Source organism: Phyllostomus discolor, chromosome 13, assembly GCF_004126475.2.
Source record: "Phyllostomus discolor isolate MPI-MPIP mPhyDis1 chromosome 13, mPhyDis1.pri.v3, whole genome shotgun sequence".
Taxonomy (NCBI): Eukaryota; Metazoa; Chordata; class Mammalia; order Chiroptera; family Phyllostomidae; genus Phyllostomus; species Phyllostomus discolor.
In genome coordinates, this window is record NC_040915.2 from 9,444,049 (window position 1) to 9,457,983 (window position 13,935).

The window sequence follows — 13,935 nt, forward strand, 5'->3', positions numbered from 1 at the left end:
CAGTAGCTGGGGGACGAGAGTAGGAGGTTGGATCCCCTTTACATTTCGGAGATCAGTTAGGGTTCTACTGAAATAGTCTGCGCAAGAGCTGAGGCTGGCTTGGACCAAGGTGGTATCAATAATGGCAGTAAGAATAATCAGAATCAAGATATATTTTTAAGGTAAAGCCAATAAATATGCTGACAGGGTGGATAAATGATGTGAGAGAAAAACAGGCGTCGAAGATGACTCAAGGGTTTTGGGCCCAGGCAGTGGATAGAATGGAGTGGTCGTTAACTGAGACAGGCAGATTGCAGGAGAAGCGGGTGTTGACGTGGAGGAGTAGGCAGGTGGACTTTGTTTTGGGACATGTTTAATTTGAGCATCCACGGGGCATGTTGAGCAGTTGGATATAAAAGTGTAAAGTTAAAGAGGAGGGGTGTTATGTATTTGAATAGCTATTGTGTACAGGTTGTATTTTCTAACTGGTTATTACTGGTGTGTAGATAAGATGGTGAGCATCTGCTGTGTAACCAATAATCACAACTCCTTCGAGGCATGCCATGGTAGTCTACCGGCCTTTCTGCCTGCCCCGGGGAGGGGTCCACGTGGTGCTGTTCCGGATTCCTGTTGTAACTTAAAGGGGAACTTGCATGGTACCTGGAGCCCTTGATGCCCCACAGATGAAGGAGGAGGATATCATCAAACTCCTTGCAGCAGAAACCCACTTACGTGGCACCAACCTTGACTCCCACACGGAGCAGGACATCTACAAAAGGGAGCGTGATGACACCTACATCATAAATCTGAAGAGAACCTGGGAGAAGCTTCCGACAGCCGCTCGTGCCATTGTTGCCTTTGAAAATCTGGGTACTGTCAGTGCCGTATCTTCCAGGAGCACAGGCCAGTGGGCTGTGCTTAAGTTTGCTGCTGCCACTGGAGCCACTCCTGCTGCGGGCCCCTTCACTCTCAGAGCCATCACTGACCAGATCCAGGCAGCCTTCCGGGAGCCATGATGTCTGGTGGTTACTGACCCCAGGGTGACCACCAGCCTCTCACAGAGGCGTCTTGTGTTGACCTGCCTACCACTGTTCTGTGTAATACAGACTCCCCTCTGTGCCACGTGGACACTGCCATCTGATACAACAAGGGAGCTCACTCTGCTGGTCCATGGTCTGGACGCACAACGTGCTGGATGCACCATGTCCCAGGAAGCACTGCGCACGCGTGGCACCATTCTCTGTGAGCATGCGCAGGAGGCAGGCTCTGTACTTCTACAGAGCCCCTGAGGGGACAAAAGAAGAGAAGCTGCTGGCAAGAAGGCATGGCCCTGGCAGGAATTTCATGGCGAAAGGACTGCTTCAACTCCCCAATTTACAGCTGTTCTACCTGACATCACAGGCTGGTCTGAAGGTGCAGGTGCCCTCGGGGCCCATTCGGCGGTTCCCCCCACTGGAGACTCCACCTCTGAACTGTCCACAGCTAGTAGGTAGGAGCAAGCCGAGTGGTCTTAAGCTGTTCCCGCACAGACTGTTCAACAGAAAATGGCAATCAGGCTGACAGAAAAGAAAGTCACTTTAAAAATTTTTTTGCCGAATGAATTAAGTCCTGATAGAACTTGTTCGTGCAATCTGGGTCTGATGACTTCCGGAGGTTAATAGTTTGGCATTTTCTGTTTAGAAGAAACAGGCTTCACAAGAAGTCTTTGTAGCGCCGTGGTTATGAGCGCAGACAGTTCTTGCTGCTTACAATCTAACCTGGTCCAGTGACTTCTCTGAGCTTCAGTTTCCTCATCTGTAAAGTGGGAAAATCATATCATCTACGTTATGGGGCTGTTATGGGAAATAAATAAACCAGTGCACAGTAAGCCCCTCGAACAGTGGCTGGCACATAATTAGCACCATGAACGTAGTTGATACTATTATTATTTAAAGATGAGAAGTTGAAGCTTTAAAAAATTAAATACCTTGCCCAGGATCACAGCAGTTTATTACTAGTTAAGGAGCCATTTTCCTCTTAACACAGCCTGGACAGTATCACATGGATTTCGATATGTAGTTTGCTCACTCTTATAATTTCTTAATAGGCTGTAATTTCAGTTTTGGTTTCTTCTTTGATGAAGTTCCTGTTGTTTTTGCCTCTGTGGGAAACCTATTTGTTTCTTCCTGTCTGCACGATCTTTATCCTTGGAACTTGGGAACTTTATCATAATTTGTCTACTCGTGATTATTCTTTATGCTTACACATGGCCTGTATGATCTTAAGATCACACTCTTTCTCTAGGACACAGCTTTCCTATTCCTTCTTTGATCTTCACTCCTTTTTTCTCCCTCCATAATTCCTATTGCACATATGTTGAAATCTGCTAAACTTATTTTTCATACCTTTGCTTTTCCCTTAAATTTCTTATTGGTTTATTTCTGATTTGTCAGGGGAACTTCTGGATTGGATTTTTTTTATCCTCACCTGAAGACATGCTTATTGATTTGAGAGAGAGGGGAAGGGAGGGAGAGAGGGAGACAAATAACGATATGAGAGAGAAACAGTAATTGGTTGCCTCTCACACGCACCCCAACTGGGGACTGAAACCACCACCTAGGTGTGTACACTGACTGGGAATCAAACCCGTCACCTTTCAGAGTATGAGATGATGCTCCAACCAACTGAGCCACACTGGCCTGGGTTGGATTGGATCTTTTAATTCCCAATTCAGTTATCTGAAGAATTCAATATATTGTTTAACTGTCCCTATTGAGGTTTTTTTCACCAATGAATATTCTAATTTTAATGTTTTTTAAAGTTGGACATGCATTCCAAAAACCATAAACAAACTTATAAAGCCTACCTTACACTATTTTTATAAAAATGAGGAAGAAATATGATACACGAATGACAAAGCCACATAAAAAGCCCTTTAAATTTTCTACTAACATTAAATTAATTAAAAATTCCACTAAAACTTTTATTTCCATTAAAGTTCCACCCTAGGTAAAGTCATCTAGTACTTCTTTCTCCAAAATCTGATACGCACTGGCAAACCCTAAAACCAGTTTTTTGGTTCTAGCCTATTCTTCCCACACTTCACCTCAGCATCTTTCCATTTTTTTAAATTTTTAATAAAGTTTTTATTTAGAACAGTTTAAGATTTACAAAATAATTGTAATTATAATACAATAAGTTCTTATATCCCCCACATCTAATTTCTCATATTATTAACATCTTAACATTTGTTACAACATGTATATAATACATGTGTTACAATTAACAACCCAATATTAATACCTTATTATTAGCTAAAGTCCTTGCTCTATTCTGATTTCCTTAGTTTGTACTTATTGTGCGCATTCTGTTCCAGGATCCCATCCAGGACGGCACGCTGCGTTTGAGTCATCATGTCTCATCAGGCTCCTCAGGGCCGCGACGCTTTCTCAGACTGTTTTTGATGACGTTGACAGTTTTGAGGTGCACTGGTTAGGTATTTCATAGAAGGTTGTTCAGTTGAGATTTTCCAGATGTTTTTTCTCATGAACAGACTGGGGTTTTGTGTTTGGGGAGGAAGACCGCAGAAATAGAGTGCTGTTTTCATCATAAAATGGCAAAGGTATGTACATCAGTATGACTTATCCCTGTTGATGGTGACCTTGATCATCTGGCTGAGGTCATGTTCGTCATAGGTCTACAATGTCATGTTCCTCTTTCCCCCTCTATCCACACTGTGCTCTTTGGCTGGAAGTCCCCATGCACAGCGCACATAGGAAGCAGAGAGCTACATCCCATTTCTTTGAGTGCTGAGTAGCTACATAAGTCTGCAGGGGGTGTTTGTCTTCCCATTTACTTACTTATATTATCATGGACTCACAGATACTTACTATATACTTTGGGTTACAATCCAATACTGCTGTATTTATTTTGTTACTCAAATTATTCCAATTTTGGCCATTTGGAAACTGTTTCCATTGTTCCCTCTGTCCCTTTTGATCTCATCATTGTGGCTTCTTTGTTTTTGTTTTTTGAGCACTGACTTACTTTCTGGCACTGTAAGGTGCCCCAGGCTCATCTTGCCTATTTCCTGCACCAGTCCTAGCACCAGCCATCTCTCCAGAGAGTGCTGATTCCTTTACTGGAGAATGGCATTAGAAGGCAAGATCAGAGCTAGTTGTGCTCATTACTAGTGGGGTTCTATTTTCTTTCAGTTGTACAATTATATTTTTATCGTCAAGAATTGTTAAATATTGCTTTCTTTCCATAACAACCTGCTCTTACTTTATCAACGCAATGTAAGTATAAAAATTATAAGGCATATGATATATCATATGTACATATACACACATATACCTACATACAGGAAACAAGTGAGGAAGAATCTCTTTTAAGTGCTTTTTCACTCAAGGTTATTTGCCCTGAATATTCCATTTAAACTGCTGAGTATTTATATCCATCTGGTTATTTTTTGCTCTGCTGATGTGTAGGAATAGTTGTTCAGAAAGATAATCAGGACTGGTAGCAGAGATGGGTCCCAACAGAGATTTGTTGAAGCCAATATAATTTCTTTCCATTTTTAACAAACGTAGAAGATAAATTGAGATGTATACTTTTTCTTTAGCAGCTTAGAGATCCGATAGTTTGTTCACAGGGATGCTGGGAGGTACTTGGGTGGAATTTCACCTTAGCTCAGTCATGGTTTCTACCTCAGAGGGGACAGGGCCTTCTGGATCAGCAGTTCAGGATTGTAGTGGGATCCGCTTGCTGTGTACCCCTCAGATCTGTTAACTTGGACCCTAACTGGTCCCAAGTGCAAACTATTGGCCTTTGTCTCAGTTTCCACCTCTCTGCCCTGTTCCTCTGGATAGAATGCATTAAAAGGACTCTCTCCTTAGTTCCTGGCTCAGTCTTCTCACACCCACAGCAAATGCTACTCCTCCTCAATGCCCAACAGCAGGTCCTAGAAGCCCAACCGAACTTAGAGGCCAGATTTCTCCCTACCCACTTTCCAGTGTACCAGATCACTTAGATCCCTGAGGTCACTCAGATAGTGAAAGGCAGAACCAGGATTCAACCTATTCTGTTCATATTACCTCGTTCTGCCTCCCAGCTTGACCATTAACGTAAACGGATAATTCAAACTCTAAACCACACTATTCACAGACTATTATTTCTATAGTCTACATCCTATGGATTTGGTTAAATGGGTAAAATGGAATAGAGAAAATGGTAACGTGAATCATGTGAAGGTCAGGGGAGGGGCGGTGGGCACCAGGAGCTCAGAGGAATGGCAGGGAGAGGCAGCAGGACATGGGCACCGGGCACACCCCAAGGATCGGCTCCTTTTGGTGTAAAAGGAGACTCCCCCTCTGGGTACATTTCTGCCATCTCCAGAACACCCGGGACACCAAGCCTAGGGTCCCTGCAGAGGCCTCGCCCCCAAAATCATGTGCTTTAGTATCTACCCAAAAGAATGAAAGACTAATGTGTTTCCCAAGTTGATTTCAGAAAAAGATAAGCAAAGAAAAGAAAAGAGAGAAACAGTCATGATGCTTCGTGAGAGGCAGGCTGGAAGAGCCTGAGGAGTAGCTCTACAAGTTCCCAGTAACAATGGGGGATCTCCGGTGGCTGGTGCTCATTGCTTCAGTCACCTCGATAGGGTTTCAGTTTGGCTCAAAGAGCACAGCATTCACTGAACAGAGCATCGTCTTCATTAAAACTGGTGACATGATTTTATGAAGTTTTGTTACCAATGGCCCTTTTAGATAAGGTATTGTTTTATTCATTTCCACTTGTCCTCATTATCCTTCTAAGGAAGAATTCAGGGTCAGGGTCAGGGTCAGTGTGTAGATTAAGATCCTTTTATAGGCTTGACTCTTGAGAACATTTGACTCTGCTCTCTTCTTCTGGAAACTGGTTCCTCTTGTGGCCCCAGTGGTACCACACTTGCTGTTAACTTTGTTTCACCACCTACACCGTATCTCAGTGTCCCTTGCTGGCTCCTTGCTCCCTGTCCGGCCTCACCATACAGGATCACCCCAGTACTCTGTTCTGGGCTCTCAGATTTCTCTGTCATAAGTTAGATCTTCTTAATTCAGTCCCGGCTTTGCCCTATCCACATGCTGATGACTCTCAAGTTGTATCTCCAGCAGTGAGGGCTTCACTGAGCTACAAACTCATGTTACAAGTGTAATATGTTGAAATATGTCCCAATTTTGTTTCTCTTATGAATAATCATATCAGCATTTCCCACACTCCCTCAGCCAGCAAGGTGTGGCAGTGAGGCTGAAAAGAATTTTTGTATCCTTCAGTATCCTGAGATCCAGTAGGTAAGGAGAAGATTGCCCTCCTGATTCTGCTGCCTAGGCTGTGGTAGTTGCTGCCCCAGGCGGAATGAAAGTAGGAAGCCCATCTCTTCTGGCACCAAGGAACTCTGCGGGGAAGAAGGTGGGGCGGAAGAAGCAGAGGGAGACATGTGGTGTGACCTTCTCCCTCTGAACTTCCGTCCAGACAGGGCACGTGTGTTACAGCTCTTGGGGGCAATGCTGAGACATTTTTCCCAATTTACTTGGGAGCCTTTGAAAGGAGATTATCACCAGGCTGGCGCCCGTACGCCAGCCTGGGCAGTGAGGAGGAGGCAGTGGACATATCAGAGTTAGAGCAGTGGTACAGCATGGTCAGGCAGAGACAGGGCTGGATGGTAGTTCTCTGAAACTATCGCTGGTTCCCAGGCAGTAAGGATGAGACTCAGAAATTCCTGCAGTGTCTGTGGGCCAAGGCTGAGTAGAGAGCTGATGAACATCTGCAGGACCAAGGGAGGTCTTTGGGCCGGGAGCTGGGTGGAGAATGTGGCAGGTACCCACAGGGGTACAGGCCCAGCTGACTTGAGGCTGAGTACCCAGGGAGTCCCAGAGCCTTCACCAAGCTTTCACCAAGCCACACTGGATGCCACCGTCAGCAGTGAACAGCAGCAGGACAAGCGGTGACCAGGGACAGGTGAATAAGATGCATTGCTATAGAGTGTAGAGGAGGTAACAGACGCCAAAAGGCATAAGAACTCCTCCTGGCATTGTGGGGAGGGCACCCTGAGCTCCTACTACCTTGAGGGGGAGAAGAGTGGTGGGGTAGAGATCTGGAAGATTGTGAACCTGTTTCAATTCTTCCTTCAGATGAAGAATGCCAGACTGGACTCATTTTATTTCCCTCCCTCCACCAGCCCCCATCCCCCAGGGTGGATCAGGAATCGCGAGGAAGACCTAAGAGGCTATGATTTCTTTGTGCTTGTAAGCTATATCAAATAGCATCAGGCATTTCCTCAGTTCATAAACCCATTGCACATTTAACCTGTATCTTAGGCTAAACCTAGCCACACTGAATTCTTGACCCCTCTCCTAAAAAAAATACATGAACCTGGTTTCCTCCCAACTTTCCCACCTCAGTCCACAACAGCAACACACCCCATGGGTTTAAGGGTCGCCCCTCACTCACATCTAATCGATCACTAAGTCCCATCAGCTCTACCTCTAGACGTCTCCTAAACCTACTTCTCTCCTCCTCCACCAAGGTTATTGTGCCATCCTCTCCCTATCCTGAGGCTGCTTCCTGCCCACATGGCACATCGTGTATGCTAGGAAAAGATGCTGCTCTCTGCAGGTGAACGCAGGTCCATGCTGGTGAATAGCACAAAGGCTGCATTTCAACCCCTAGTTACCCATTCTGCCTGGCAGCCTGGGGTGGGATCCAACCTACAAAATCCCAGCCAGCAGCCCCCCTCACTCTGTGCTTCTCATCATGATCCATTATCCACCAGAAACCAGGGTGACCTTTATAAACCATGAATCACTACCCTGCTTAGAGACCCTCAATGTCTTGCCTAAATCCTTACAACAAAGTTTCAACCTCCTACCATGGCCTGTGGAGCTCTGCATGCTGGGACCCCTGCTTCCTTCTCCAGCCTCATCACACTCCCTCACAGCCCCTTTCTCTCTTGACCTCCTACACGATGGCAGTTGTTCATGCTATTGCTGGTCTCTCGGACCACCAAATGCACACTGGCTCCTTCTTGTCATTCGGGTTTGGGGTTAGATGTTACCGCCTCAGTAAGGATTTTTCTAAATGATCCATTCATATTGCCCTTCTCCCACACCCTCTATCATATTATCTGTTTTGTTTTCTTGATAGTGTTTTTCCATGTCTAAAATCATCTTTTTTATTTATCCATTCATTTGTTCCTTGTCTCCTCTGTCTCACACAAGAATGACAGTTCCAAAAACGGGGACCATTTCTGTCTGGCCCACCTCCGTTTCCACAGTCTTGAACAGTGAATGGCACGTATTTGTTGAATGAACACTTGAATGAAAGAATCAATGGTGAAAATTGCATGTGGTGCTATTGTAGGTGTTTCATGAAAAGACTGCAAATTGCTGACCGGAAAAAGCCAACTTTAGTATTTCTCCAAGCAATGGTGATGGGGCCCTAGAGACATACAGATGGAAAAATAAACCCAAGAAACCCATTAACAATATGCTGTGTGGTGAACCATGAAGTATATTGTTAATTGTTTAAATGTTATAAATTTTTCAATAATAAATGACATGGCAAGTTAATATCAGTGCCATCAGTGCATCTTAACAAAATTCATACTGCAGTGACGTTTTTAAAATGTGTCAGAAGTTCAAAAAAATTATTATAATGTATTCTGCTTGAAATATGAAATACTGATGAAAACCATCTATAACTGAAACTAGATTATCTAGATTACCGTTAAAGTTAGGCTGAAGATTTCTTAGCTACAGAAAACCTTAGTTAATAAGTAATTCATGTACTGTGTTGTTAATACATTTTGCTGATTTGATGAGGGTGACAGTGGAATATCTCCCCCTTTTTATAATGTCTAAATTTTAACTAAATATAGCATGGTAAGTAATGCCCTTGAGTTGTGTGATTATGATACTAAGAAATCTTTTGGGGTGCTGTGTTTTATTACTGAATTTAAAACTAGAAAAGAGCAAGTGTTAAAGTGGTGAGTACTTTTACAAACCAATGCAGAACAGATTCTCTTGATGACCACCTTATTCTCTGACTCAGAAGCTCTTTTTATTTTTCACCATTTGTCTACATCCTGTTTGTGGTTTAAAAATTCTGATCACGAAGAATGATATAACATTACTAAACAGTAATTCAAATAGAATAATCTGAACACCTACCTATTCATCATCAATGTTCAGGTTTTCTAAAACATTATTCATTGTGTTACTAAATCCCGGAACTTCCCACTTTCACACAATTTACTCTAATATCCAGCCCTAGTAAATTACGTCACGAACCGTGACTGAGCCCTGTTGTAAATGTTCATGGAACTACAACAATTAGGACATTTATCAAGTGTCATTATCTCCTGTTACCTCATTTGCTCCTAATGTGGTCTAAGGCTCTGACTTGGGGTTTCTCTTCTCACAATTTCTTCCGTTCAATTTAGGAAAAGCAGTAATTTCATAGTAGACTAGATTTCATGGACATATTTTAAGAACACTATAAGATACTTTTTATTAATATAAACTCTATTGAACAATGGAAAAAACAGTTAATTTTTTCTTGAAACCAACTCTACTTTTCATCTTTCTTCTTTCTCTCCCTTCTTGTCTTTTCCTTTTCTTCTTCATGCTCTTCCTTCCTCTCTTCCTTCCTCTACTGAGTGTCAACTACGCATGAAGCCCAGTGTGAGGCAACCGCAAATGACCACATTTATGGAAGACCCTATTGCTGTGCCCAGAACACATTAGACATTCCATCAGCAAACACACACACACACACACACACACACACACAATCAAGTCTATGGTTTCTCTATGGTTTCTACTTTTGACCCTATCATAATTGAACCTTTTATTTGGACTTACCTAGACACAAACCAGTTAGTTGAAGTTCTGTTATTATATCACAGACTCCTTAATAAATGGTCCTCCATATTTTGCTCAAATGAATGAATTGTGCCTGATCCAACATGGTAGGGAGGAAGACCTGTACTATCATTCAGAAAAAAATTGAATAATTTATAAGATATAATACATGAAACTCAGTGTAGAAGAAAATTCACTGGAAAGAAAGTCAGTAGATCTGATTTCACATCCAGATTTTGTCTCCAATGTGCTGTGTAACCTTGAGGCAGTCATTCCCTCCATATGAGCCTCACTTTTCTCATTTGAAAAATTAGAGAATGTATTACTTAGGATTCTTTCAACTGAAAATGACACATTTAGCTAAAGCTAGTTCAGGCAAAAAGAAAAACATCTTCAGGCCTGGCTGGATCCAGGAATCAGACAGCAGCACTGTAACAGGGTGCAGCCAAGAGGGGAGCCTCAAATAGGGATCTGTAATAAGATCCAGAAGAGCCTGGAGATAATTGGCTCCACACCACAGGGCCACACCTGCCCAGAATGTGGGCAGCTGTGGCCAATTGTGAGAGGAGCTGGAAATGGGGCTGCAGAGGAAGATTAGCACTGGGATTTAAACCGAGACGCGGCAGCCATTTGAGGGGGAGAACCATGTGCAGCCCTGCAAGAGAGAACCACACAGCTTTAGCAGAGTGAAGACTCTCGCAGCCCTGAGGGAGAGAACCACGCAGCTCTGGCAGAGTGGGGACTCCCGTGGCCCGGGGAGAGAGGACCACGTGCCTTTGCCAGAGTAGGGACCCCCGCAGCTTTAGGAGATATGGTACTCTGGACTGGGCAAAGGGGGAAGGAAAGAAGGACTGTGTCTGTTTGTGGGTGCTTTAAGGGACTTTAGGATTTTTGGTGAAGACATTAGGTCCTTACTTTAAGTTTGTATGGCATTAAATAAACGTTTCCTTTTCACAAATCTCTGGCATGGAGAGACGTCTTTCCTCTGGCGGCAGACATAACGGACCTGGGGGCTTCTTTGTATTGGCCCAGGCCACCCCTTGTTTGTTCTGTAACAGCACTGGGGCACCATCTTTCTCTCAGCTCTGATGATCTTGTTAGCCTTTTCTCTCCTCCTATAGGAGGCCCATATGGGCCCAAGGGAAGTAGCCTCTCTTACTTCAAGCTTGTATCACCTCAGCTTATTTACTTTACAAGAAAGGACTTGTATTTCCCAAGAGCTATATACCAATCTGAGGGAAGAACTTAGATCAGGTCTGCTTGGTCACATGACTATCCTTTGCACCTATTCCTGTTGCTTGGTGGGCACGTCCTACCATTGGCCAAGTGTGGATCACAAGTCTACCACTGAAAGTGGTTTGGAGGGACAATCTTCTAGGTTCCTGCCCTGGTGTCCATTTTTCTGGCTACAGAAAGAAGCTAGAAAGACTTAGGATGGCACAAGTGAGCTCTTGGCTTTTCCAGACTATTTCTCCAAACCTCTGATAGATGAGGAGACATGAGCCCAAGAGGCATTTTACCTTAAAGCAAAACTATTGCCCATTCACTTTGCTCATCTCTTTGCCCTGTCCTGCCAGGTGATAGCAAGTTTGGTTACTTACTAGGAGGGTTTCTAGGTCCCAAAGAGAAGACGTGCTTTCCCAAGGTAAAATGGCTAGACTGTGATGAAGCCCAGGCTAAAACTCACTCCTACCTCCTCCCAACCAGGGTCTCATCCACACCACCATGATTTTTCTTTGGTCAAGCAGAGAACACTCATTCACCACTCGGTGCCTGTGGTCTTGGTGTTGACTCTATTTTAGAGGCAGATAACATGTTAGTTCCTCCTGGGCCCTGTGAGGGGGGAGGCTCTGCCCTCAGGGCCCCCCCTCCCCTTGTCCACCACGGATGAAAATAAGTCTAGCAAGACATGATCTTCTTGGGGAGGAAAGGTGGCCAATCTCTCAAAGGAGAAGGGCCATAAAACTTTGAGGAAACAAACTTGTTTCATGCTTGGACCCTTATTTAAACTGAGGGTATTAGCAAAGCAGGTTTCACGGGATTTTATGCATTCTTTCTTAGGCCTGATTGCCCCAGGGGACCTGCCCTTTCCAGTACAGGCCCACACCTGCCTCCAGCATTGTTTCAGGCTTAAGTCAGACAGGGGAAGGAAGGCAGCTAAGAGATTAGGAGACTTCTTACAGACAGAATGAGGTCTCAGGCTATGTCAAAGCCAAGGGTTCATCACCCTCTTTTTCTATAGCCCCCCAAGTCCTTTCCTGAGGGCCCCTTCATGACCATGCCTGTCTTAAGTCGTCCCTCCTTTGAGGAATCTTACCCATCATTGGCTAACCAGTCATCTGCCCGGGGCCAAGCAGGGTGAAGTAAAGGGGGCAGAGGCAGTGCCCCTAAAAGGAAGATAAGCTTTGTCTTTTTAATGGTGTATGGTTCCAAGGACTTTTTACTCAGCCTTAGCCACAAGGGGTTACACTTTCTGAAACCAGGCAGGGCGGTTCCCAACAGAGCCCAACTCAAAACTCTCCTAATTTGTTTATCTGATTTATATTCCTAGAACACGGGCATGTTTAGAATATCTGGACTGCCAAGCTCAGTCAAATACCACTGCCCAAGAGGATGTGCAGAATGACTATGCTGAATGACAAGACCTTTCGTAGGAAATGCAGTCCAGTCATTTCCAAGCACACTCAAAAGCGAGACATGGAATGGGCACTGAGGAGCTCACAGGACAGTAGTTAACTATTTGGAACCGTAATTTCCTCACCTGTAAAATGAGAGAGTTAGACCAATGAGTTCTGAGATCCTCCAGAGGATGGTAAATATATTACTTCAGACCTGTTGGAGTTTCTTTCAGATTTTAAGATTCATGGGTCAGCTTATTTTAATAAGTCGAGCACTTGGGTGCTGGCTATGCTTGGGATGTGGGGTTGTGAGTGTCTGTCCTACTCAATTTCATCTCTGGGCCTTGGCGGTCAGAGTCCTGCCCCCTAACACACAGAGGCTGGACCTGGCTTATTGATTCCTGAAACTTTACCACTGGCACGTCAGTGGTTTTGCTTCTGGCTTTGTTCTCTCCAAAAGGACATACAACAACCCTAGAAGAGGTAGCTTGTTTAACCTGTCATCAGAGGCCTTCCTGTGTGCCAGTTTCAGGAGGAAGAAGAGTGAGGGTTCTGGGCATTTAAAGTGCTAAGGGGCATGCTATCAGGAGACCAGGGCACCCAAGCCACACTCTAAACATTTGACAACTTTGCAGGAGCTCAGTCTCAGAAAGAACACTTGTCTTTACCTCATTAGTGTGGTCAACACAGAGTGTGTGTGTCACTCACACTTTGACCTCAGGAAAACACTTTTGGTTAACCGCCAAGAGTGAGCCCCACTTCCTTTTCAGAGCCTTCCTGAGTAATATGTTCAGTCGTGCTATGCTGAGTAAACAGGAAGAACCAAGTGAAGTTAAGTGAGGTGACTGCGGGCCCAATGCCACCACGACACTCAGTTGACAGTCTACAAGTCATTTCACTTTTTTCTTATGCTAACAAGCCAGGCAATAATAGACTTTCTAAGGTTTAAATGGCATATTGTAAATGTCAAACTGCTACTTGGGCTCCTCTCGCATTTTCTGTTCCAATACAAAGGTGTCAAAAGCCAGTGAGATCTTGAATGCATTAAGCCTTCTGCTGCTAGCTGATGTATAACAGTGATGTGTAACTACATGTAATTATGGCATTCCTTTTTTAAAACACATTTTAAAATGTTCAAATGAAAGGTACTATTTAATACATAATTTCTGAGAAATATAAAATGTATAATGATTATATGCTGTCCTTGGCTTAAAATGGGAGAATTCTATCTATAAATCTGTATTGCTATTATACTTGTATTGGTATTGCACTTTCCCTGAGATAGGGGTGGGGGAGAGGTAATAACAAGTTATACCAACCTATCTATAGACTTGTTCTTTCTTTCTATCTATCTATCTATCTATCCATCCATCTGTCCGTCTGTCTATCCATCCATCCATCCATCCATCTGTCCATCCATCCACCATCCATCTTCTGACTACTGGACCATTTTTGTG

At 43.9% G+C, this 13,935-nt stretch overlaps 1 pseudogene; it reads left to right on the forward strand.

The window, feature by feature from the left end:
* Window positions 1-605: 605 nt before the first annotated feature.
* LOC114510337 lies at window positions 606-1,225 on the forward strand (annotated as a pseudogene).
* Window positions 1,226-13,935: the final 12,710 nt, after the last annotated feature.